The sequence below is a fragment of the Lemur catta genome, chromosome 2 (assembly GCF_020740605.2).
Source record: "Lemur catta isolate mLemCat1 chromosome 2, mLemCat1.pri, whole genome shotgun sequence".
Taxonomy (NCBI): Eukaryota; Metazoa; Chordata; class Mammalia; order Primates; family Lemuridae; genus Lemur; species Lemur catta.
The window spans coordinates 144,227,433-144,254,583 of NC_059129.1; positions in this window are offsets into that span (position 1 = coordinate 144,227,433).

The window sequence follows — 27,151 nt, forward strand, 5'->3', positions numbered from 1 at the left end:
TAGGTTCCACCGTGGTTGCAAACTTATTCATATATAACTTACAACCTGGAGGTCTATGGCAGCTGAAAACAACTCACTGTTTAATTACACAAAGTTGACCCAGATTGGGCTGGTTCTGTGGTTACATGAGGACAGATTTGGAGAGATTTTAATGCCAGGCTGAGTTAGGATTTTGGTCTCCCAGTCACTGATTTTTGTGTGTGTGAAAGGTAAAGCCATACTCAGTGCTGTGTTCTGACTGTATACAGAATTTATTGCAGAGAAAGATGTTGACCAGTTATTAGAATATCACAGTTGCAAGAAGCTCATGATTTGTGGTACTGGAGGAAGAGAGGACTGATCCACAGGTCTTGTAAATTCTCTCCCTTCCAGACCATCTGAACCTCCTGGGACCACCTCCACCCCCGTCTCCTGCGTGCCTGCCTACCATAACTCCCAGGACAGTGGTATGAGCTGGAGACAATATCCCTTAAATTATCCCCAACAGTGCAGCAGGGAACAAAAACAAGAACAAGGGCTCCCGGTTACACATCCGGGATTCACATCTCGGCCTTGCCACCTACTAGCCATGGAAGACGGAGAAAGCTGTACAACTTCTCTGAGCCTGCCTCCCTCCTGGGTAAGAGGAGAACAAAAATATATCTAATGTTCCAGAAGAATGTGGTGATCCGATGAGCGCAGTGCAGATGAAATTCAGGTCTGGGTTCCCTCTTTCTCTTTTCTCTCTGTCCACGGGCTCCTGGCAGCAGCCATCTCTCCCTCATCCTGATCATCGCCAAAGCATCCTGTGCTGCTCCTTCTGGCTTTCGTAGGAGAAGCTGTAGGAAAAGCCACAGGGGCTACAGCAGGATGAGTGGAGGAGGAGCATCCGCACTCTCTAAAGTGCAGCTCAGAGCCCCAAAGAGGAAGTGGCTGGGGGACTGGGCGTGGCCATCCGCAGAGCCCAGCAGGAAGGATCATCTGTCTGTTCCTTCTCATTTTTCTCAGACTAGTTTTCACTTTTCTCTCTAGAAGAAAATGAGGGCTATAATGTGTACTATTCTTCCTGAGGTATGGGGGACACTAAAGAAATATTAAAATAATAACCCTAAAATTATACCACAAACAAATCACATGAGTCTGCAGCTGTGCAAGTTTGAACAAAAATATTAAGAAAGCAGATGTTCTCTATCAAACACATGCTTCCAAACTGTGAGACTACTCCTTTTTTCTATAGAATTTTAATATTTATTATCAGAATTATAAAATATGGCATTGGAGAAATTCATAAAGAATAAAATGACAATTGATAATTCTTAATTTCCAGCCATAATGTAGTTAACAATTTAGGTTTTTTTCATTTCTATTATTCTCCCATGAGTATGTTGTGTTTGCACACATGTGTTTATTTTGAGAGATTAATTTGGATGAATTGTATCCACTAATTTTTCACTTAACATTATATATCTGACAGTTCCCATATTACTAAAATATATATAACCATTACCCAATAATTAGACTTATAATAGGGGAAAATTAGGAAAAATTTATAAGTAGAGGTATAATGAATGCAATCTTACATTAATATGTATCCACACTTCTTATTTTCCTAGGCTAGACTCCCAGCAATAAAAATATTGGCATAACTATTAAGAATACCTAAATGATTTTGATACATATAGCCAAAATTCTTTCATGAAGAAATTAGAACTCTCTTAAGCAGTATATAAAAGTACTAACTCACTGTACCTTTGTCATTTTTAAATCTTTGTTATTTTGATTTAGTGAACAATGATTTGTGGGGGAAGATGGGCTATGAGCTTGATTTCCCTACTCTCTCAGATGAAAAAAAAAAAATGAGAGCTGAGACTATGACTTCAGAGCTTAGAAGAAAATTCTGGGCTGAAGATACTGATCTTAAAGTTATCAGAAAACAGGGGAGTTGAAGCCAGGAAATTCTGGGTAGCATACCCAGATTATGTGCTCAATTGTTTAATTTCTTTAAAGCTGAACAAAAAGTGACAGAACACGTCAAGAAGGAGTATAAATAACAATAAAAGACAATGACTATAATGTCACTGATGATGTGAACATCAATAATAATAACATGGGTACATGAGGACCCAGGCTACCCATGTGCTTTTTCTCTCTTAATAATACATCACACATGTTAAGTGCCATTAAGGTCACTATTGAATAAACAAGGAACTGAAGCTTATAGAGATTGCCCAACTCACAAGTGTTAGATGGGAAACTTGCTGCCAGGTGTGTCAGAACCCAAAGTATTCTTATCCTTCAAGTTGGGCCACCTCTATGAAATAGTCATTACTCTGGAGATGTTGGGTTGAAGGGGAACAGGGTTTTAGACTTGTTCAATCAGGTATATTTAATAGGTTATTGACTTACAGCTCTCATTATTCTTTTCTCCTTATAGAAGCTGATAAACATTGTATATGTAAATATTTATATGAAATACATATGAAAGAAATATATAAATATGAAAATGCATGTATGATATAAAGTATTATACATAAATAAATATGAAATATATATGAATATAGCCTGTTTCTATAATAAACATAAATATGATCTAATTATAATCGGTTTAGAAATTTTGAAAATTAAACATGATGTAATTATATTAATAATTCATTGATTTAGAAATATTGAAACTGAAACAGCAACATTTTCAGGTCTGTATTCCATGGTTTTCATCACAAGTTACAAATGTCAAAGGAGAATGTGAGGTGTGGCTTTAGCTCTACACATGGATACCACTTCTCTACTCACTCTGATCGCCCTGCTGCATCCACAGTAGTGAAATGAAAAAAATGGTGCTTAAGTAATTCCCATCAAAAATTCATGCAGAACGGTTTCCAGCCCGGCATGTTGTAGAGCTTGTAGGTCCTCACTCCCATCCTCACAACAAGGAAAAAAAGCTGAAAAAACTGAAAAGCAACAATTATTCTAAGATCCGTCAGAGAATTGAGGTCACAGGGCCACCTGCTGCCTGGAAAACTGGAGAGACAGACAGGTAGATATGGAGAATTGCAGCATACCTGAGCAAAAGCCTAGGAGCAGAAGCCCATAGCTGAAGCCACTTCAAAGTCTGAAGTAGGAACACCTTAAATTGTAATTGGTGAATTGGTGAGGGCTCAGTGCAAAGTAGCTTGAGAGTTAAAATCTCCAGTTTAAGGAGCAGCCTCACATGTTCCTGAGTTTTACCTCCAGAAGCCTCCCAGATTTTCTGAGGGGAGAGTTGAGAAAACGTCACTGGTGGTTTTTGCAGGGGAGGAGGAAAGAGGAATAGTAAACATTTTGAAATAAGCTCAGAGCTGTCTGTTCTTCATGACAAGGCCTGCCCTCAAGGGAAATGCATTTATCAGAGCCCAGCCTGTGGAGTTTTTCTGAAACCTAACCCATCTGAGGGAAGGGAAATACCTAACCCAGGGTTACTCAAAGACTAGAAGAGAGGTAACTAATAAAGGTGATGGATATGATAATTTGCTTGCTTGTAGTAACCATTTCTCTACACGTATGTATATCCAAACATCATGTTGTACACCTTAAGGATATACGATAACAACAAAATGTCCAATACCTAACCTTAGGACTATGGAACCCTGCCCTCTCCCTACCCCCTACCTACACATCAATAGGGCTCCAGCATAGTAACAGAGGATTATAGCTAAAGAACTGCAAGCCTCAGACCTTATTTCAGGAGCCTCTAGGGAAAACCAGAGAAAACAAGAGAGACAAAAACAAAGACATTAGTAGAAATTTTAACCTCTAACACCACAGCTACAGAAAACTGTAAACACAGCCTCCTTCCTAGCCAGATAAACATAAATCTCACACTAAAACCTTCGATTTCTTTTACTCAGTGCATCATGCCTGACTTTCAACTAAGAAATCACAAGGAATGCCAAAAGGCAAAAAACAGTCTGACGATACAAACCAAGAATCAGGACCAGGATCAGATATGGCAGAGATTTGGGAAATATCAGATCAGGAATTCAAAACAACTATGATCAAGATGCTACAGACTCTAATGGAAAGGTTAACAACATGTAAGAACATATCACAATGTAAGCAAAGAGATGGAAACTCAAAGAATCAAAGGGAAATGCTAGAAATCAAAAACACTATAAAAGAAATAAAGAAAGCCTTTGATGGTCTCATTAGTAGACTAGAAATAGCCAAGGAAAAACTCAGTGACTCGAAGATATGTCAATAGATAGTTCACAAACTGAAATGAAAAGAGAAAAAACCTGAAAAATACAGAACAGAACATCCAATAACTGTAGGCCAATTACACTAGGTGTAAAACACACATAATACTAATAGGTGAGGAGAGGAGAGAGAAGGAAAAAAAGAAATATTTGAAATAATAATGGTTAAGCATATTGGATCAAGCAAAAGATTTCTCTTCAGAAACCATGAAATAAAAAAAGAGAATTTAGTGAAATACTTGTGTTTAAAGTGTTGAAAGAAAAAATAGAAACACCAAGCTAGAAATCTGTATCTTGAGAAATCATAATTTAAAAGTGAAGGAGAAATAAAGACTCTCAGAAAAACAATAAGGAAATATGTAACCATTAGTACTACCTTGCAAGAAATGTTAAAAATAGTTTCTTAGAGAGAGGAAAATAACAGAGGTCAGAAACTCAGATGTATATAAAGAAAGGCAGAGCATTAGAGAAAGAATAAGTGAAGATAAAATAATATATTTTCTTATAGATTGAGCAGGTCATCAGTTTATCGAAACTAGTAGTCACAACAATGTATTCAGTGATTATATCTTAGGAATAAGTGAAAAGAATGATGGCAATATTATAAGAGGCAGGAGGGAGAAATTAGGAACACTCTGTTTTAAGGTACATATATTAGCCATGAAATCCTACAGTATTATTTGAAAGTGGACTTGGATTAGTTATAAATGTATATGGAAAACTCTTGGAAAAACAGTTAAATATTTTAAAAAAATTGGCATGCTAAGAGAAATAGATAAAATGAAATCTCATGAATTGCTCAATTAAACCTAGAGAAGACAAAAAAAGTGGAAGTAAAATAAAATTAAAAACTAAAAGGTGATAAGATAATTACAAATATGGCAGATATTCATCTAAATATGTCAATAATAATTTATAAATGTGCATGGTCTAAAGTACACCAATTAAAATACAAAGAATTTCAAAGTGGATACAAAAAATAAAACCCAACTATATGTTGGCAACAATACACCCACTTTAAAAATAAAGACACAGATAGATTAAAAATAAAAGGATGAAGAAAGATGTGCCATGCTAATGCTAATCAAAAGAAAGTGGGAGCAGCTGTATTGATTTCAGATGAAGCAAATTTCAGAGCAGGGGAAATTATCAGAGATAAAGCGGCATTACATAATGTTAAAGGGGCCAATTTTCCAAGAAGACATAACAATCCTTAATGTGTATGCCCCCAACAACAAAGCATCAAAATGCATGAGGCAAAAATTGATAGAAATGGAAGGAAAAAAATAAATATACTATTACAGTTGGAGACTTTAACACTCTTCTATCTTTAATGTGCAGATCCAGCAAACAGAAAATCAGTAAGGATGTAATGGAACTGAAAGCCCCATCAATCATCAGGATCTAACTGATATTTACAGATCACTTCACCTAACAACTGCAGAATGCACCTTCTCCTCACAGGGAGCATTCACCAATATGGAACATATTCTGAGCCAGGAGGAACATCTTAATAAATGTAAAAGAAAAGATCTCATACAAAATAAGCCCTAAGAGCACAATGGAACTAAAGTAGGCATCCATAACAGAAGTACACTTGGGAGATCCAAAATATTTGGAGATTAAACAGCACACTTATTAAAAAAACAAACAAAAAAAACACAGGGGTCAAAGAAGTCTCAAAGATAACTTTCAAATATTTTGAACTAAGTGACAATGAAAATATAACTTATGAAATGTGTGGGGATACAGTCAAAGCAGTGCTTAGAGGGAAATTTGTAGCATTGGATGCATACAGTAGAAGAGATGAATAAACTAAAATTATCTAAGCTTCTGTTGTAGTCTGTTTTGTGCTGTTTTAACAGAATACTACAGACTGGATAACTTATAAAGAAAATAATTGATTTGTCAGTTTTAAAGGCTAGAAAGTCCAGTATCAAGGTGCCAGCATCTGACAAGGGCCTTCTTGCAGCATCATCCCATGAGAGAAGACAAGAGGGAGAGACGGGGTGAAAATGAGGAAGAGATTAAGCTCGCAGCCTCAAGCCCTGTGATAATCAACATTAATCCACTCGTGAGGGTGGGGGCCTTATGACCTAAACAACTCCCATTAGGCCCCGACCTTTCAACAGTGCAGCAATGGGGATTAAGTTTGCAACACAAGCTTTTAGGGAACACACTCAAACCATAGCATTTCACACCTAGCCCCCCAAATGCATGTTCTTCTCACTTGCAAAATACATTTATTCCATCCCAAAAACTCCAAAGATTTTAATTTGTTTCAGCACTAACTCAAAAGTAGAAAATCTCATCTAAATCAGGTATATGTGAGACCCAAGGCACAATTCATCCTGAGACAAATTCCCCTCCAACTGTGAGCCTGTGATATTAAAAAGTAGTTTGCTTTCACAGTACAATAGTGGGACAGGCATAGGATAAACATTACCATTCAGCAAAGGGAGAAACAAAAAGAAAGGAAGAAAGGTGTAATAGGTCTCAAGTAAGCCGAAAACCCAACAGGGAAAACAGCATTAAATGTTAAAACTCCAGAATGATCTTCCTTGACTCCATGCTCTGCCTTCTGGGTATCCTGGGATAGGGGCTGGGCCCCGAAGGCCTTGGGCAGGCCCAACCCTGTGGCTTTGCTGGGTGCAGCCCATGCAGCAGCTCTCAGGGGTTGTATAATAGTTGCACTCAGTAGCTCGACAGCTCTGTGCTCTGCAGGTGGTCCTACTTGCTAGATTGCACTAAACATTACCCTAGTGGGGACTCTCTGAAGCGACTCTGCCCTTGTGACCAGTTAGTGGGTCCCAAGTCTGTCTGCAAAATCCTTTGAAATCTAGGTGGAGGAAGCCATGCCTCCATAGCTCCTGCACTCTGTGAACCTGCAGAATTAGCACCACGTGGATGCTGCCAAGGGTTACAGCTTGTGCCTGCTGGAGTGGTGGCCCAGGTGCACCTTGGCCAGCTTGATCCACAGCTGGCACATCTGAGGAGCACTGTGCCAGAGTGCAGGGAGCAGACACTCGGGGTGGTGCAGGGGAGCAAATGCTGGCGCACCACAGGCACCTTTCTGGAAATCTTGCCCTCCAGGTCCTAGTTTTCCTGGAAGGTCTCTGAAATGCCTTTGGGGGGTTTCTGCCATTATCCTGATGAATAGAACCTGGCTTCCTTCTATTCATATTCATCTCTTTAACAAATAGTCCCTTGTCCACACTCTTAGTATTCTTTCCTTGAACACACCATTTTATATTAAATAGTTTTCATGACCAGGCTGAGTTTTTCTAATCTTTCTGTTCTACTTCCTTTTTAATTATAAATTCCATCTTTGAACTATTTCTCACCTCTTATATTTTGCTATATGCTGTTAAAAGAATCCATGCAGTCCCCCGAATGACTTGCTGCTTAGATATTTCTTCTTCCAGATACGCTAATTCATTACTCTTAAAATATGTCTTCTAGGAAGCCTTAAAGCAGGGACACAATTCAGCCAAGTTCTTTGCTAATTTCTAACGTGGATACACTTTCCTCCAGTTTCCAATACGCTGGTTTTTGTTTCTGTCTGAGACCTCAACAGAATTGCTTTTACCATCCATATTTCTGACAGTATTCTGATCACAGCCTCCTAAGTAATCTCTAACAAGTCCCAGACTTCCCCTACAGTTACTCCCTCTCCTGAGCCTTCATCACACTCACTCACCCTTAATGCTCCATTCCTGGAAATACAGGCTTTTTCCAGCCTCCGCTTCAGAAAGTTGCAGCCTCTTCCCCCGACCCAGTTCGGAAGCCACTTCCGCACTCGGAAGCACTTTTTATAGCAGCAGCACCACTCTCAGAACCAACTTCCTGTCCTAGCCCATTGTGTGCTTCTATAACAGAGTACCAGAGACTGAGGAATTGAAAAAGAAAAGAAATTTATTTCTCACAGTTCTGAAGGCTGGAAAGTTCAGTATCAAGGTTCTGGCATTTGGCGAGGGCCTTTTTGCTCCATCATCCCAAGGTGGAAGGCGGGGAGGTGAGAGAGGGAGAGAGAGAGATTGAACTTTTAGCCTCAAGCCCCATTATAATGGACATTAATCCAGTTATGAGTGTGGAGCTCTCGTGACCTAAACACCTCCCATTAAGGCCGAGCCCCAACAGTGCTGCACTGGGGATTAAGTTTCCAACACATGCCTTTTGGGGGGACACATACAAACCATAGCAGCTTCCACCTAAGGAGACTAGAGAAAAAGAGCAAATTAAATTCAAAGTAAGATCAGAACTCAATGAAAATGAAAACAGTAGAGAAAATTAGTGAAACTAAAATCTGGTTCTTTGAAAGCATCAGTAAAATTGATAAATTCCTTGCCCATTACCTTTTAAAATGATACACTTACGTACAAATTTAAAAAAATTACAATCATAATCTATAGAAAGAAAACTGAAAAAAATCAAAGAATATCCAAATAACTGGAAGATATTCCATGTTTATGGATAGGAAGACTCAATATTGTTAAATTGTCAATTCTGTCAACTTAATCTATAGATTCAAAGGAATTTCTATAAAAATTCCAGCAAGTGACTTTGTGGATATCAACAAACTGACGCAACAGTTTATACAGGGAGACCAAAGACAAAGAACAACCAACACAACATAAGGAGAAAAACAGTCAGAGCACTGACGCCGCCTGACTGTAAGTCTTAGTGTAAAGCCTCAGTGATCAAGACAAAGTGGTTTTGGGGAAACAATAGACAGAGATAAAAGGAACAGAATAGAGAGCCCAGAAATGTTTCCATAGAAATATAGTCAACTAACCTTTGACAAAGGAGCAGTGGCAATTCAGGGGAGAAAGGACAGTCTTTCGACACATGGTGCTGAAACAAATGGAAACCCACATGCAAAAAATATATATAAATTTGGACAAAATGTCAAACTATGAAACTCCTAGAAGATAACATAGGAGAAAAATCTAGACGAACTTTTGCTGGGCTATGAGTTTTAAAAGACAACACCACAAGCTCAATCTATGAAAGAAATAGCAGTAATTTGGACCTCATTAAAATTAAGAACTTCTGTTCTGCAAAAATTACTATGAAGAGAATGAAAATATAAGCCAAAGACTGAGAGAGAATTTTAGCAGAACAACATATCCAAAATATACAAATCACTCTTTAAACTGAACAGTAAGTAAAAAACAAACCAATTAAAAAGTGGATTAAAGATTTGAAAAGACACCTTAACCAAAAAAGACATACGGATGGCAAATAAGCACATGAACACATGCTCAATATATATGTCATCAGGGACTTGCAAATTCAAACAGCAGTGAGATACCACCACACAGCTATCAGAATGGCCGAAATCCAGAACACCAACCGCACCGAGAACCGGTGAGGACATGGAGCACAGCAAGTCTCCTCCGTTGCTGGTGAGAATGCAGAACGGAACAGTCTCCTTGGAAGGCAGTCTGGCAGTTTCTTAAAAAGATAAGCATAATCTTACCGTACGATCTGGTAATCATGCTCTTAGTATTTACACAAATGAAAATTTACGTCCACACAAAAATATTCACAAGGTATTTATTGCAGCGTATTCATAATTGTCAAAATATGAAAGCAGCCAAGATGTCCTTCAGAAGGTAAGGGGCTCCTCAAACTGTGGCACGTCCACACAATGGAAGATTATTCAGTGACAAGAGGAAATACGTTATCAATTCCCAGAAGACACACAGAGGACTCTGACCCTCACACTGCTACGCGGTGGAGGCCAGTCTGAAAAGACTGCGTACTGTATGATTCCAACTCTAAGACATTCTGGAAAAGGTAAAACTAGAGACAGTGGAAGAAAAGGCTGGTGGTTGCCAGGGTTAGAAGGGAAGGAGAAATGAATGGGCAGAACTCAGGGCAGTGAAACTAATCTGTGTGATACTATAACGGTGGATGCTGATACGATGCATTTGGCAAAACCCATAGAATCTACAACGGAAAGAGTCAGCCCTAATGAAAACTATGGATTTTAGTTAATAATAACTTAGAAGCGTTGGTTCATCAATTGTAAAAAATGTGCTGCATCAATGCAAGATGCTGGGACCCTGAGGGGAGAGGCGTGGGGGTCTACAGGAACTGTCTGTACTTTCATTTGTTTTTTTCTGTAAACCTAAAACTCCTCTAAAGTATGACGTCTATTAATTTTAAAAATCCATGAGGATAAAGTTAATAGGAACCCCCATTCACGCGTCTACTCAACGTGCCGTGCGCCCACAACCACCTGCACCCAGTGCCAACAGCCACGGACAGACAGAGGAGACCGCTCTCACGTGGACATCCTAGCGGGGCCACAGAGACCAGAAAACAAAAATAACAAGATTAATTCAGATAGAAATATGTGGGTATGAAGAAAGTAAAAACAGAAAATTAAGACAAAAAGTGACTGGCTATATTGGGGGAGAGAATGGTATTTTAGCGGGGACCAGAAGGATGAAGAGAACCTGTCATACGAAGAGGAAGGAAAGTGCATTTCAAGACGGGTGGTCACAAGGGCAAAGGGACAGTCATTGTTTCAAATCCCAAATGATCAAAGATCTTTTCAAGTCACTTGAATGATATGGGGCAACAAAGTAGAGTAAACGTGCACACCTTTCTCCATGTCTCCAATATCAAAATATTCCGTCTCCATCGCATGGCGAACGAAGCCAGGCTTTTCCTTGAAGTCCGCCTTGCAGTCAGGTAAACCTACGTAGCTTAAAGCTTTGTCATGCAAGTCGACGTCAGTCTTTAACTTCACAAGACTAGAAACAAATAAAACAGTAAGACCAAGAACCAAATATTTGTGTTTTGATTTGAAATAATTATTCAATATGATCATTTTACCAAGTGACCAAAATACGTGAGCCATAACCAAAAACTATCATTTTTATAGAACTGCAATTGATATTAAGAATTTTTAAAGACAAAAAATAATATAACTAATTGAAAATGTAACAGCCTCTGGGTTCCATTATCTACAAGTCCCTGTCAGACCTGGGGACACAGGAAAGAGCACATGGTCGAGTAAACATATCAATAACTCCACAGGGGGGATCCACATTTTCCTAGACTTGGCCCAGGCTGGAAAAGGAATGTAAACTTCCCTGCAGAAATCAAGAGCATCTGGAGACTTTACTCTGTATAGACCAATAGCAAAAGGACTGCATGTTAGGCATGTACCTTTCCTCTTAAAGTGGACAAAACAGGCAGCCACGTGCTAAAGTATGTCCTTGACTGAACAGGCTTTTCCTAAAATTATTTAGGATTTTTTTTTAGATTAAAGTTATAGCACCTATTCAAAGGAAAACAAATCTTGGAGATGTAAGGTAATTATTAGTCATTCATACCTCTCTATTGATCAATCTATAAATTATTCCTGGGACAAAGCTTTGGCAGTGAAGGAAAAAGATAATCCATGTTCACTTTCTGATTTGTTTGAAAGTTCACATGGCATTTGGAAAGAGACAGAGGGTGGGGAGTTTATAGACTCTTTCCTTTGAACTGCCCAAACTCTAGGTTTCTTATAGGAATACACGAAAAATAAAGCTGCCAAGCTCTGTGTCACGCGGTCACAGCAAGTTACGCTATTGTGTGCTGCTGCAAACTCTGTTAAACATATGATAATCCAACGACAAATTGCCTAGATTATCCGGCGCTATCTCCCAGTTTGAACATACTCTGCAAGGATACGCGACGATGACACAGATTCTCTTTAAAGGATGAAAACAAGAAGATCATTTGGATCTAAAAGATAACGTTCCATCAATTCCATTTCCTCGTGGATGAATTGATTTTCAGTCACCAGATGACAACAGAAGAGAAGACTACCCGAGGCATTAGCTGCTGTCCCTGGAGGATGTGCCGCACAGCAGCAGCAGCTGTTCCCTGCAGCCTGTGCTGCATTTAGGCGGCGAGTCTCCTGGGTGAGACTTTTCTCAAGTGTTCAAACTGAGAGAAAAGCTCCGTTTCTGTCACCTGCTGCAAAGGGATTCCCTGTTACTTTCTGCTGTGGGTAAATACGAACCTGTGAGTCAGCCCGACGGAACAGAACATTTAGTTCAAAAGTTTGTTTCCGACAAATCTCTTAGTCTTAAAACTTATTATTTCATTGATAACAAAGTATCAATGTATGGTCAAATCTTCAACAAAACAGAGGCTTATTGCTGTGAAAGCATCATTTGCAACATCACTGTGGGTTGCAAGCTACAGGAATGAGCCCATGTCACAAATAATATTATATTGCATTCGCCTTAGGCATGTATAACATGCTTCTCTTCTTCTCTGTCAGTTATTTCAACCAGCAGTGTACATCACCTAACAGAGTTGTCTTTGGATACTACTGAGGACAGGAGTAATGTGTGACTCCACAACAAAAAATAAAGATAAATTGCTACTTACTCTCCTGTGTAGCCTTAGTGACATTCTAACTGGTGTAATAAAAATTCCAAGCCAGGTTATCCAAGACAAAATGATTCCAATGATTCTATCTTCTGCCAAGTAACCCTGGGAGAAACAGCTTTCCAGTAGATTAATGTTCCATGCCACAAGGGAATATCATCTTTCTGGACCTTTCTTGACATTGGTTCTGTGACTCCAAATACAAAGGTGTGAGTCCACAGTCCTTTGCAATGATTAACCAGGAGGCTTCCGATAGCAGACTAAGCATAGACAAAACCCAGGACAGAATGTCTCCAACACTTTCTCCTAAGTCTTCAGTAATTATGTATAGCTATTGCCAAGAATTGATCATTTGAGACAGTATACCATTGTAAACATAATAGAATTGACTCCTGGACTCACTAATTTTTATCAATAAGATAGAACAGAACACTTGCTACCAGGTGCCCATCCATTTTTAGAGACTATTGGTATAACCTTTCCCCCTGCAGCCTGAGGATGAAGAGGAACAATGGTATATTATAATAAAAGGGTATGTTATGGTACAAAGGGTTTCAGTTCTAGGGTCAATCACTTGCCAGTTTTCTCCTCTTAGATTAGCCACTTCACTTTTTTAAAGTCTCAGTTTTTCTACCTGAAAAATCAAGAACATCACTTGCTTAAGGAATTCTGGTAAAAATCAGTTGTGATAGTCAAAGTACCGAAGGCCATACCTGAGACATAATAGTATTTAATAAATACTTGTTTCCCACTTTTCATCACAACTTACATTCCTGTTTGCAAACTCCTTGAGCAGACTATTTGTGTAGTCTGAATGCATTCCCCGGACACATGAGACTGGAAACCACAGTCAGATTATGACACAAGGCTATGACGTGCATATCTGGAGAGAAGTTTTGTCAAGAATAGGTTATAGAAGGGAGGGCACTTCTTACATGAATAATTTAGAAAAGAAGGACTTCCTCCTATATTAATTGCTTATTGTCTGTAAACATTTTCCCAAGTCCTATAATTTCTTTAGAAATCTGTAGACACATTCCAATATCAGTTTGTTCTAATGGAAGTAACACCCTGGACTTTTGATTCCACCAAGTGAAGATTAAGCAAGTTGTTCCCAAAGAGACCATTTATTTACCTCCTTCTAGGTTTCAATATGCCCCCAAGGTTCATGTGCTGGAAACTTAATCCCCAATGCCATAGTGTTGGGACATGGGTACCAATAAAGTGATTATTCCATGAGAGTTCTGCCCTGATGAATAGATTAATGTCGTCATTGCGGGAGTGGGCTAGTTACTGCGGGAGTGGGCTTGTTATAAAAGTGAGTTTCGCCCCCTCTGGCTGTCCTGCTCTCAGGCTGTCCTGCCCTTTCCCCTCCCACCCTGGGATGACTCAACTCAAAGGCCCTCACCGGACACCAGTGTCATGCTCTTGACTGTCCCAGCCTCCAAAAACAAGAACCAAATAAATTTTCTGTTCATGGTAAATAACCCAGGCTGTGGTATCCTGTTATGTCAACATAACACGGACTAAGACTCCCACCTCTGTGATGAATGCAGACTACTCGGGGTGAAACGGGCGGGACCCCTGCGTCCGGCCACACTCCCACAGCCTCGGGGCTCGGCAGTTGCTGTGTGTGTGTGTGTGTGTGTGTGTGTGTGTGTGTGTGTGTGTCAGCTTCTAGGGTGCGGCAGTGTTCTGGCCGCGACCCTGCTACTCTAGTTTGTGGACATTCAGTGAGCTGTGCACTAACAGTATCGCATCTTCTATATGTATTTTATATTTCCATAAAAAGTGTTCATAAAAAGAACTTCAGTGGCTCTCACTGGCCAAATCTGGTCAAAATTTAAGTATCAATAAGTATCATAAACATAGTAGATTGAATACAAAAAATATGTTTAACTCCCTTAGTTCTTAAAAACATAAAAGAAATAAATAAATGGTCTTTTGGTCACCTTGTCAAGATAAGAAGGAGCCTACTCATTAGTTTGAAAACCAGTGAAGAAAAGATAAAAAATAAATAAATCAATCAAGCATTTACTTTGCCTTTATTTTATGAGCTTTATCACAGCCTAACCAAATGTGGAAAGAAAACTTTCTTGATAGAAGAGTCCCAGATAATAAATAGAAAATGAGTAAGTGAATAATAATTAGATTATCACCATTTTAAGACACCTAATGAAACTTTGGACCAAGATATAACAATAAACACCAGCAAATGCTCATATTGCAAAGGAATGACACCTAGAGAGGTGTGCTTCGTGATGGAAGGGAGCAGACAACACTCTCCTAGAAGTATTCTTGCCAAAATTTGTTTTCCATTTAAGCCTTCAGATCTCACTATCAAATTATAGGAAATTCAGGGTAAAGAGGAACCTACTGAAAGGATACCACTCGATTGCAATGAACAATTTCCCCACAAGAGTCTACAGAGCAAAAGACCCAGTTTTGTCAACAAATTAAATGGCAAAGAAAAAAAAATTAGGGCGGGCACATATAACTTAAAAGAGACTTAAGAGTTACGGCCACCAACTTTAATATCTGAGCATTATTATGATACTGATTCCAAAATAAATTTTAAAACTATAAGACAATTGAACATCAACCAGATGCTACATGGTTGTTAACATTAAAATTTATTTTTGTTGTTTTAGGTGAGATAATGGAATTGTCATATTTTTCCACAGTCCTTATCTTGTAGAGGTACACACTGAAATATTTACAGACGAAATTAATTAATGTTTTGCCTTTGCGTCAGAATAGTCTTAGATGGAGAAAACGTGTGTGTGTGTGTGTGTGTGTGTGTGTGTGTGTGTGTGTGTGTGTTGCTCTGGGTAGAAAAGGCTAATCATGAGTTGATAATTTTTGAAGCTGTGTGATAAGTATGTAATATCTTTTTTCTGTTTTTGTGTGTTTGTAGTTTTCCATAATTAAAAAATATACAGATGACTGTTAATCGTTTTCAAAAATAAGTAAAAGAATACTCAGCTTAATATAATGTTCTTTTTTAACTTGGCCTCAAGTTGCAAAATTCGCTCTTCTGCAGCCATCTTACACATTATTGCTTGTTTTTTGTTTTGTTTTGTTTTGTTTGTTTGTTTTCACAAACACCTCTTACCTCCACGTCTTATCCTGGCTGTCCTCTGATAAAAAGGTCCTTCCCTTCCCTGTCAACTCATTTGTGAAACTGGCATCCAATAATATTGTCTTCCAGCATCTGTCCCTGAAACCCAGCAAGTGCTAATGGTTCATGCCTCTGACTTGCCTGGCTGTCTGTGCTGTCCCTGGGTGTATGATAGTGCTGACCTCCCTCCTCATACTCGCATAGCTCCGCCTACGCCCCGCGTGACCGTGAGCTCCTTGGGAACTGGCACTGGTGTACTGATTTTACATTACAAATTTCAAACACACCTAGTACCCATTCAAGGAAAGTACACAAAAGTGTTTATAGATTTCGTGAATCACCTTTGTCTCTACACTCACAGGCCCCTATATGTGCTCCTGAAAATACTGTATTATTCTGTGGCATCCTCCCAAGGGTCTTCCGGTTCTGAAAGAACATCTGGTCTTCACTATGAAATAAATGACAATATCCAGATGTGACAGGTTACATGCTACTACAAACAGTTCCTGACTACTTTCTAAGGACTTTTGAATTCTTCAAGCAGCCCTCGTTGTGCAGAACCTTAGTATGCTCTCTTTATCCTGCAAGTGGCCCAGGTGAGCAGTCTGCCCGAGCAAGTGTTGGTATGTCTGAAATTAGTCTGAGAATATCTCAAAATAGGGCTCCTGAGTTCCGATGTGTTTGTGACAAGACCTCTCTGCCTACAAGTCACAACCAAGATATATATTAAGAGCTGCTCCATTAATTCCCGTGACACGGAGGCATGTACTCCAACTCCCAAAGGCTTTTTTCTTGAGCCTGATATTAAATTTGTTGCAGTCAAGGAACAAAGTGAGAAAGCTTAGGTGTGGAATTCGTGTCCTCTAAACATACCTAAAATAGGAGTCTGGAGACAGATGGCGCAGCTCTGTGAGGTAGGCAGTCCCGTCTTCACCAGCCTGTTTATTCCTTTCGTGGGATTTAAATCTCAAAGCAGCAGCGGCTGAAATTATAGTGCTCTGCAAATGGTGGCACGAGTATAAGGCTCAGGCATTTTTAACAGAGCTGCTGATAAATGCATATGCTTTTATATGGAACATAATTTCTTACTGATTGTAAATCAACAGATATGCGCTAAAAAGATATTGGAAAACAGACATATCAGGACATAATCCAATAAACTGGTCAGGCAAATAAAGCAAAATTATAGAAACTTCTGCATTTCGAAAACATAGTTCCACCTTCATTTTTAAAGAATAACAGCTGTTAAAAGAAAAACCTGAGACAAATTAAACTTAACAGAGTTTAACCGAGTGAAAAATGATAAGCAAATGAGGCAGCCCCTCGAGCTAGAACAGGTTCAGAGAGACTCCTGGGTGGCTGCGTGGTCAGATGCCATTTATGGACAAAAAAAGGAAAGACATTCAAACAACGGAAGTGAGCTACAGAAACAGTTGGATTGGGTACAATTGGGCTTTTTTTTGCCTTCTTTGACCAAGTTTGAAAGTTGGCCACCTGGGACTAGTTGAAGCACAGCCATTGCGATTGTCTGAGACTCAGCGGTTTGTTATAGAAGCACAGTCCGAGGTAGGTTTTTGGTCTGTTTACATACTAATGTGGTGGTTCCCTCACATAAGAACACAAGGATGTGAGTACAGAGGGTTTCTCAGGCCAAATTTAGTTTGTTTTAACACAACTTTATTAAGATATAATTCACATATTGTAAAATTCACTTTTTAAAGTATAAAGTGCAGGAGGGTGATAGTGGTTAATAATACTGTCTAATTTTAGAAAATCCCATTATCCGCACAATAAGCCCCTTACCTGTTAGCTGTCACTCCTGGCTCTCCCCCCTCTGCACTAGTGACACAACCTGCATTCTTATCTACAGACACGTCTACTCTGATCCTATAAATGAAATCATACAATACTTGTCTTTTGTTCCAGACTTGTTTTGTTTAGCATAGTGTTTTCAAGGCTTCCCACGCTATAGCACGCCAATACTTCATTCACTCTTATGGTTGTATATTTTGTTTTACGGATCTATCACATTTTATTTATGCATTCATCAGTTGATTGGCATTTAAGTTGTTTCCATTTTTTTGCTTATTATTTGTGATGCTTCAGTAAATGCTGGTACAGGTTTTTTGTATGAACATATGTTTTCAATTAGCTTAGGTAAATATCTAGGGATGTGATTGCTGGGTTGTATGGTACATATATGTTTAACATTTTGAGGAACTTCCAAATTCTTCTCCAAAGTGGCTGCACTGTTTTACAATCCCATCAGCAATGTCTGAGAGGTCAAATTTCTCCACATCCTCACCAATGCTAGTTATTGTCTGTCTTTGAAACTACGGCTGTACAAGTGGGTGTGATGGGCTATGTCATTTTGATTTTGATTTGCATTGTCTTAATAACTAAGTTTGTCCAGAACCTATGTATGTATTTATTGGCTATTTGTTTATCTTTTTGGGAGAAATATGTATTCAAGTCCATGGCCCATTTTCAAATTATTTATCTTTTATTGTTGAGTTATAAATTCTTTATACATTTTGGATAAATATCCTTTATTAGATAAATAATTTGTAAATATTTTCTCCTAATGCGTGGGTTATCTCTTTACTTTCTTAATGATAACCTTTGAAACACACACATTTTTAATTTTTTATGAAATCCAACTTATGTATTTTTTCTTTTGTCATTTGTGCTTTTGGTGTTCTAAATAAGAAACTGTTGCCTAATTCTAGGAAATGGATGTTTACTCCTATATTTTTTCTCTTGCAAGTTTTATAGTTTAGTTGTCACGTTTAGGTGTACAATCAATTTTGAGTTAATTTTTGTAGAGTTTGTGAGGTAGGAGCACAACTGCATTGCTTTGCAAGTGGATATCTAATGGTTCCTGCACCATCTGATGAAAACACAAGAGTATTCTTTTCCCAATGAATTGACTTGGCACTCTATTTGCAAATCAATTGAGCCTAACTGTAAGAGATCGTTTCTGAACTTTAAATTCCATTCATTCCATTCCATTGATCTACATTGATCTAGCCATATGCCAGTACCATACTATCTTGATTACTATAGCTTCTTAATAGATTTTTAAATGAGGAAGCGTGAGTCTTCCAAATTTTCTCTTATTTTAAGATTGGTTTGGCTATTCTGAATCACTTCATGTCTACAACAAGGGCAGCTGGGAGTCTGATGGGAATTACTTTGAATCTGTATATCAGTTTGGGGTGTATTATTATCTTAAAAATATTGTCAACGTTCAGTAATGAGATTCAGAGAATATATTTAAGTTTAGAGTTTATTCAATCACAGGGCTTAGGATGGTCACCCAGGAAAGCACTAACTGCAAATGGATGAAGGTCAGCATTTTCAAAGTGGAGAAGTTAAGGTTACAATTATGTAGGAAACAGAAAAGTTCCAGCAGGATTACATTTTACATGCAAGACCAGGTGCATATGCCACAGTGGTTTGATTAGTTATAGGTTGTTATGTTCCAAGGAAGATTCCTTTATTACTTTGTGAAGAGGGGTAGTGATTTGAGGGGGTCTTATCTCTGGCACTGTTTAGTCTTAATTATTTGCAGAAAAAAAGGCAGACGTTGCAGCTGCATGAACATGACTCAGATTACATAGCCACACTCCTGCAAGGCTCAGGATAATCCAAAGTTCCAACAGCTTTAAATTTGAATTATTTTAAGTTTGAATTATTTAATTGGACAATATAATGTTCTTCTGACTTATCAACATGGAATGTCTTTCCCTTTATATAGATCTTCTTTAGTTTTGCTTAACAATGTTATATAGTTTTTAGTGTACAAGTCTTGCACTTCTTTTTTTTTTTTTTTTTTTTTTTTATTTGAGACAGAGTCTCACTCTGTTGCCCAGGCTAGAGTCAGCCTAGCTCACAGCAACCTCAAACTCCCGGGCTCAAGCAATCCTTCTGCCTCAGCCTCTCGAGTAGCTGGAACTACAGGCATGCGCCACCATGCCCGGCTAATTTTTTCTGTACATATTTTTAATTGTCCAGATAATTTTTTTCTATTTTTAGTAGAGACGGGGGTCTCACTCTTGCTCAGGCTGGTCTCAAACTCCTGACCTTGAGCGATCCTCCCACCTCGGCCTCCCAGAGTGCTAGGATTAAGGGCATGAGCCACCGCACCCGGCCACTTCTTTGGTAAATTTATTCCTAAGCATTTTATTCTTTTTGTTGCTGTTGTAACTGAAATTGTTTGAGAAATTTTATATTTGGATTGTTCTTCCCTGCTATATAGAAATATAATCGATTTTTCCCATTGATCTTGTTTCCTCACACCTTGCTGAATTCCGTTATTAGTTCTAACAATTTATTTGTGTTTTTGTAAGTGGGAAAGGAGGGTCTCCAGCAACTATAGGACTTGGACCAACTTGAGCAATCAACCCTTGTTAGCAAGGCCCATGGCCACTCAGCTGGCTAAAACTAGCCCCTGACAGACCCTGGCAGCCCGTAGATGAACCTATGTGCACTTTCCTCATTACCATGCTAAGGTCTCCACCCAGGGAGGAGCGGTAGCTTCATTACCATAACACGCCCAACTGCCCTGGCTTCTTGTGTGTGGCTCCCTGGGTCCTGGGCGTGCATATTTGGCTCAGAATAAACTTCTTTAAAATATCTTAGAGGTTGTTTGTTTGTTTGGTTTTCCCCCATTAGCATCCACTTGGTTGTGTAGATTTATGTTTTCCATCAAATTTGGGATGGTTTTGGACACTCTTCCTATGAATACTTTTTCTGCTTCTTTCTCTCTCTTTTCGTTGTAGATTCTCATTACGTGCATCTTGGCATGCTTGACTGTGCCACCTGTATCTCTGAGACTGTGTTCAGTTTTCCTCTTTTTTTTTTTCTGTTTTTAAGACTGGATATTTCAATTAACCTATCTTCACATTTGCTGATTATTTCTTCTGCTAAGTCAAATCTGTCATTGGGCATCTGTAGTAAATTTTTTATTTCACTTATTATACTTTTCAACTCTAGAATTTCTATTTGGTTCATTTTTATATAATTTTGTTTTCTTTATTGATACTCTATTTGGTGAGACATTATTCCATACTTTTTAGTTCTACAGACATGGTTTCCTGCAGAACATTGAACATATTTATAATATATAATTTAAATCTTTTTCCAACAATTCCAACATGTTGTCTTCCTTAGGGACAGTTCTATGGACTGCTTTGTTTCTATATATGAGCAATATTTTCCTGTTTCCTTATGTGTCTCATATTCTTTGTTGAAAATTGGTCATTTTAAATAATATAATGTAGCAACTCTGGAAATCATATACCACTCTACCCAAAGGTTTTGTTGTTTTTTTCTAATTTTTTGTTGTTATTGTTGCCCTTTGTATTTTAGTGAGTTTGCTAAACCAACTTTGTAAAGTCTGTATTCTGTGTTGACTGGCCACTGCAGTTTCTGCTGGCTTAGCATAATGCACAGTTAATGACTGGGCAGAGATTTTCTTCAATGCCTTGTACCAGTACATCTCCCAGCGTTGCTGAAGGACTCCATGTGTGTGTGTGTTTGATTATGCCTTCAGTCCTCTCATAGTTTAAAATTCCGCCCTACCTTGTGCTTACTACTGGTACAAACCCTCAAGGTCAGTTTTCACAGCTGCTATGAATGCAAGGCTGTGGGTTTGGAAGGCGACCGTGGAACTGGGAAGCGAAGGATGGAAAAGTTAAAACACCACAAATCTGACTATTCTTATTAATATAGAATAATTTGTTTTGAAAAAATATGATGTGATTTTCACAAGCCTTTGGTTAATTTCCATAGTCCTGAAAAAGTTGATTTTAAGAATTTTTACAAATGTTCTTCTTGCTTTATGGAGTTGTGGGCTTCTGGAGTTCCTTACTCTCCTGGAGTTGCTTCTCTCTAGCTTCTTTTAAAAATGCTTTCCTTTCCTGATATTTTGGGGGGTTTTGTTTGTTTTATTAAGATTTTTTGTTAACATAACTTTCAAATTTTAATTTCTATTTGAATTTTGTATATTTAATTTCTGCTTCTTTCAAAAGTATTTGGTAAATGTCTGCAGACCTTTGGAAGGTACTGCAAAGCAGATTCAGAGCTATACTTAATATTGTGGGTTTCCAAAAATTATAAGTTGTTAAATTATAGTATCAAACCACAGTCCCTGACATGCTGACGGATCTAAACGATAGCACAGGTATGGCTGAGATTTATGACATGGTCAATTTATAAATTTGAATCTCTACTGTTAGAACAATAATTATTACCTATTTTGTAGAAGAGTCAAAATTGCTCATTTTATCACCTAAACATACAACACTCAATCAATTTGAATGTAAATTTAAAGGGTAAATAAAAATAATAGAGGAAGGGATATGTGTTCATGAAAATGTTTACAAATATTTTAGGTCTCTTAGTGAATTCCAGATAAGCAATTTATGACCCATCTCCAATTCATTTTTTAAAAAATGCTTATCAGATACCTAACACTTGCTAAAAATTATAATAAATAATAAAAAAATTAAATTAGAGAACAGAATATAAAACTAAACACTCAGTAAATTAATGTTATAGATCAGCCAAGATATATCATAAATCATATGATTTACACATGTGTGTAGTAAAAATATGAATGTAAACACCTAATTTAAATCATGGTTACTTTTGGAAGTCAGGGAGGGACATGTGATTGATCGTACAATGAGGGCTGTAATGGTTACACAGATGACTTTACTAATTCTTTGCATGTATTATTTAGTAATCCGGATGATGTTTTCAACAATAATCCTTAATTTAATTCTCATAACATTTCACACATCTGAATGTTTCATAATTAAAAATCAGATTAATAGGAAAAGTACTAGCCTATTATAAAAATGAGCAAAGGAAAGCACAAAAAATTATAGAATTTAAAATATCACTTATTAATGAACCCAAAACAAAATTTTGATCACTCTTAATCAGTGCAAATAAAGTAATGGCATATAAAATATCTATTTCTCATAATTATAAATATTTCTGAAATAATAATAAAGTTGGCATGGCTACCTGAGAAACAATCTCATGTACTAAGTTTCCCTAGGAATATATCTGGGCAGTGTTTTTAGAAAACCAAAGAATAACAGAATAACAGGACTAATTCTAGATGACACAAAGTGGTTGTCTTTTAACATTTTTAAAAGATTTTATTTGCAAGGGTTATAGACTGCTTTTAAAATTGAAAGTAAGACCAATATTTTAAATGAAATTTGGTGTATGCATCTGAATTAATTTTGCCTGTCAGGGTGCTAAAATCTTAAAACATCAGGACTTTAACAAAATAAAATTGTGTTTTTCATTCATGCAAAGTCCAGTTCAGGGAGACCAGCCTTCCTCCAGCTTGTGACCATGCCATATGGTGCACACGGTCTCCAAGAACTTTGAGGGTAGAGAGGAGAGTCGCTGAGGGGGCACCTGCTGTTTGCAGCCTTGGCTGTCTGATGGTTCATCAGCTGGACCTACTCACAGGGCTCCCCCCAAGAACCTGGGAAATGCAGGAGAACACACGGATCCTTGGTGATCATTTACTAATTTTCTCTCAATCCATGGCTGGATATTTTTAAAAGTAGCCAGTGAGAGGAAATAACAGTGACATATTATTATAAAAATATCTCCTGTCTCCTTAGCTGAGGACAATATCCATAAAGATTTTCACTGTAGAAAGGGAAAATTGTCTGGTTTTATGCATTAGCAGTTAGGTAATGGATGTGTTTTTCAGATTCCACTATTAAAATAGTGAGAACAAATTGCATACAACAGAAATAATTTTCTTTTCTCAATTTTTACCCATCCTAAAAACATTTAAATATTATTTAAAATACAATAGGTAAATAACCCAAAAGATTAAAAAATGAACTCAATATAAAAACAAAATAAAAAATGATCTTAATATTTTATATTCTGCCATCTACTTTTTTCAAAAACTATTAGAGGAAGAATGAAATAATTTATTTTATACCAAGTAGATGATGTTTATTAGATTTAAATGCCTTTTTATACATTTATATTGCAAATATGAAGAAAAATAATACATATTGAGGCATCTGCTTCAGCTCTACTTCCAAACAACACAAGTACAAAACACTGCAAAGTTTGACCAATTAGTCCCCCCAAAACTGACTCTCGTTTCAGCAATAATCAAGGCCAAGTTTTCCTCTTTTATCTCCACTAATCCTTTTTCTATAACTTCACAGCACCTCTTCATGAAATACAGGTTGAATGTTTTAACAACATCAGAAGTTAGAAACCAAGAGGTGCTATATAATTATAACAGGAAGAGAGAATAATGAGTCTACTGATTTCTGTAAGACGGAGGTTGCTGTGAGAATTAATCTAAATGTACAGTATGAAAAAATAAGTGGACACTACATTATAACTTGTGTATTGATAAATTCTCCTCATATTAATCTGCATCTTATGATGAAATAAAAAGGCAAAAACAGGTTGATTATAAATCAAGGCCCCCCAAACAATGAAACCTTTAAGATAAAACATGAAAATATATGGAATACCTTACAGATTTTAACTAAATTGATACTAATGATAAAATTAAGACCATCTATCTTGCAAATCATATTGGAAAATCTTTAAACACTGAGCTGTGCCTAAGCAGGTGAGGTGTAGTTTCTTCAAAAAATAGCAGTAATAACAAAGAAGGCTGGCTCACTGTCTGCAGCTGTTCTCTAGGGCATGCTGAATGGAAAAGAATAATATAATTTATTGTGAGTTTGGATCCACATATTTCTTTAATACTTGCAGTAAATCTAGTTTTAAAGCTAGCTTTTGTCTTATAGACCTTTATATTTACATTCACATCCGATTGCTTACTATAAAATAATGGGAAGGGTTTTTTTTAGCAATATAAGCCAAAAATTTGGTTTCAAATACATCACTTTGTAGGCTACTTGGTTGTTTTTGCCACCTCGACATCCTTTTTCCTTTATTAACACTGACTTTGCTTTGAGGAAACAAGTGCCCTGTTCCCCTGGTCTGGGTTTCAGAGTGATGCCTCAACACCAGCCCGGGGATGGAGCATGTGACATGGGTTACACTAAATGAAACATTAAACTCCCCTCACCCAACTGATTTGGTGATAGATACACAGCCTAGGACCTGTCACCTAGTGCAATTCTATCCCCCTGAACTCCATTTGTTCTCATAACAGTAAATTGCAGGACTTGTCTGAAGCTTTCAAGTAGAGATAAACCCTTCTCAGCCAGACTTGAACTTTTGGCTGTCTGCTTAAGCGGAGTCAGAGACCAGAGTCCATGTAGTTGACTGCGGTCTGACAGGCAGAAACAGGTGCAGGAAACAGTCACATGCCTGGGTCCAGCCATGCCTGAAGCCAGCCCCTTTGGCTGTTTGATCTGATAGATAGTGCTTTTATTTCAGCCAACCTGAATTGATGTTCTATCATTTACAATGCCATTTAAACTATTCATTGTAAAGGGTTACATACTTATTACAATACAGTTACCATTGGTCAAAGTGATTTTATTATATTTCTGAGGGAATTGACTTTGGGAAGAATTTATAAGACAAGACACAGATGAAATAAATTTCATTATTTTATAAGCACATCTTATTTCCAATCCCAAATAGTATTAGGGTTGAGCATCAAGCACTTTTTGCTCTGGATAAAACAAACACACACACACACACACACACACACACATGATAAAAGTTTGCCATTGCTTAGAACCTTCAGACAAATGTACTCCAGGCTATAAAGATAATTTTGGAGGTGATTTAAATATGTTCTGAATAACCACCAAGATTGGTGGATGCAGATAGCATCCCAAATAGTAACTTTTCATGTAGACAGTAATAATTATTTGAATAAGTAATTTCTGATGTTTATTTAAAAGTCTGTTTGTTTTACTAAACTCAGGCAACAGGATATCATTTCATCTTGGAATCCATTAGTTCTTTCTGGATTAGAAGATATGGCCTTTTAAAGAAAGTTTAAGATTTTACTAAATGACTATGAAAAATATGCTGCCAATAAGGTCAAAGGTCATACTTTTACAAGAAGAAAATTAGTTAAAGACCAAAGAAAAATGTTGTTAAAGAGTTCTATAGCTGGTAAATGAAATTATTGTTTAATTATATTTGAATATTTACGAAGGATTAATGTCAAATAAAATAAATTGCTACCACTACCCAGATGTTTGCAATTTTAGAAAGGTGCTGGCTAGCATAGTTATAATTCAATAAAAACTTACCTAAAAATTAACAAAAAGATAATGAGAGAGAAAATAAAAGTAATCTCAGGATAAACACATATGCAAGGTTTACCATTATCCACAATAATGAATTAGCCAATTGGTCCTGGTTAAAAACAATGATATTTTTAGAAATTTTCATCCTAAATGTGGAAATTCTCTTTCTTCGAATATTCACATACATTAATAAAAATAGCAACGTGTCTATATAAATAGGTCAGTTCCATTAATACATATGCTCAACTGTGAAGTTTTACTTAGAACAATCTTCTGAAATTTGCTCAACTTCTGTTATTAGGTTCCTATTGTCTATGGTTCCCCTTCGCTTGAATTTTGATGGAAGTTTTAAAACATTTAATGTCATTATAATGTCAAATATATTTTATTATTTTCTAGTTTAATATTTGTTAGATGTTTAATGTACACAAATGAGATGGGTCCCTGTCACCACAATGAAGGGCACAGACCTAATACAGCGGACGAGACATCCACTCATCCATTCCACGAATGACGGAACAGATTCAGAAAAAGGAAGGAGGATTCTTGGGCAATTGGCTGACGAGGAGGAATTGGCCTGTGCCTCTTCCTCGGAGAAGAACCGAGGTATTGACTAGATACCCGTGCTGCTATAGACCCTCTGGGCACGAGCGCTGGAACGTCCCAAGAGCCGGTGGAACCCACCCCCGGCTGCCTGCTCCGTCAGCCCCAGGCTCGTCCGGTCCAGGCAAGGGGTGAGGGCACCTTTACAGCCCTCGCTACAGAGGCGCTCCCCGATCCCCGCAGGCCTCCAGGTGGGCATGGGCGTGGGCGTGGGGACCACGCGGAGACACTCCTCAAACCCACGTGGAGATCCACAGAAGAACACGCATGGGCGGCTCCAGTGCGCCGCATTCTGGGAGCGCATCCCGAGGCCCTGAGACTGCCAGGCCAGGGAGGGAGACAGGAACCCAGGTGCTCTCGTGCATCCCACAGGCAAGCTCTGCCACCACGAGCGCGGGCTACTGCTGGACCAAGGGGTGTTTGGACCCTGTACCCCACGCGGGTGGGCCTCCCCAGGCACTGCTCACGCGGCTGCTCCCACAGAGAGGGACACGCCCTTCCCAGTGGCAGGCCTGCAGCACAACCACCGCTGACCCACCTGAGTGTCTGCAGCAGCCTGGGAC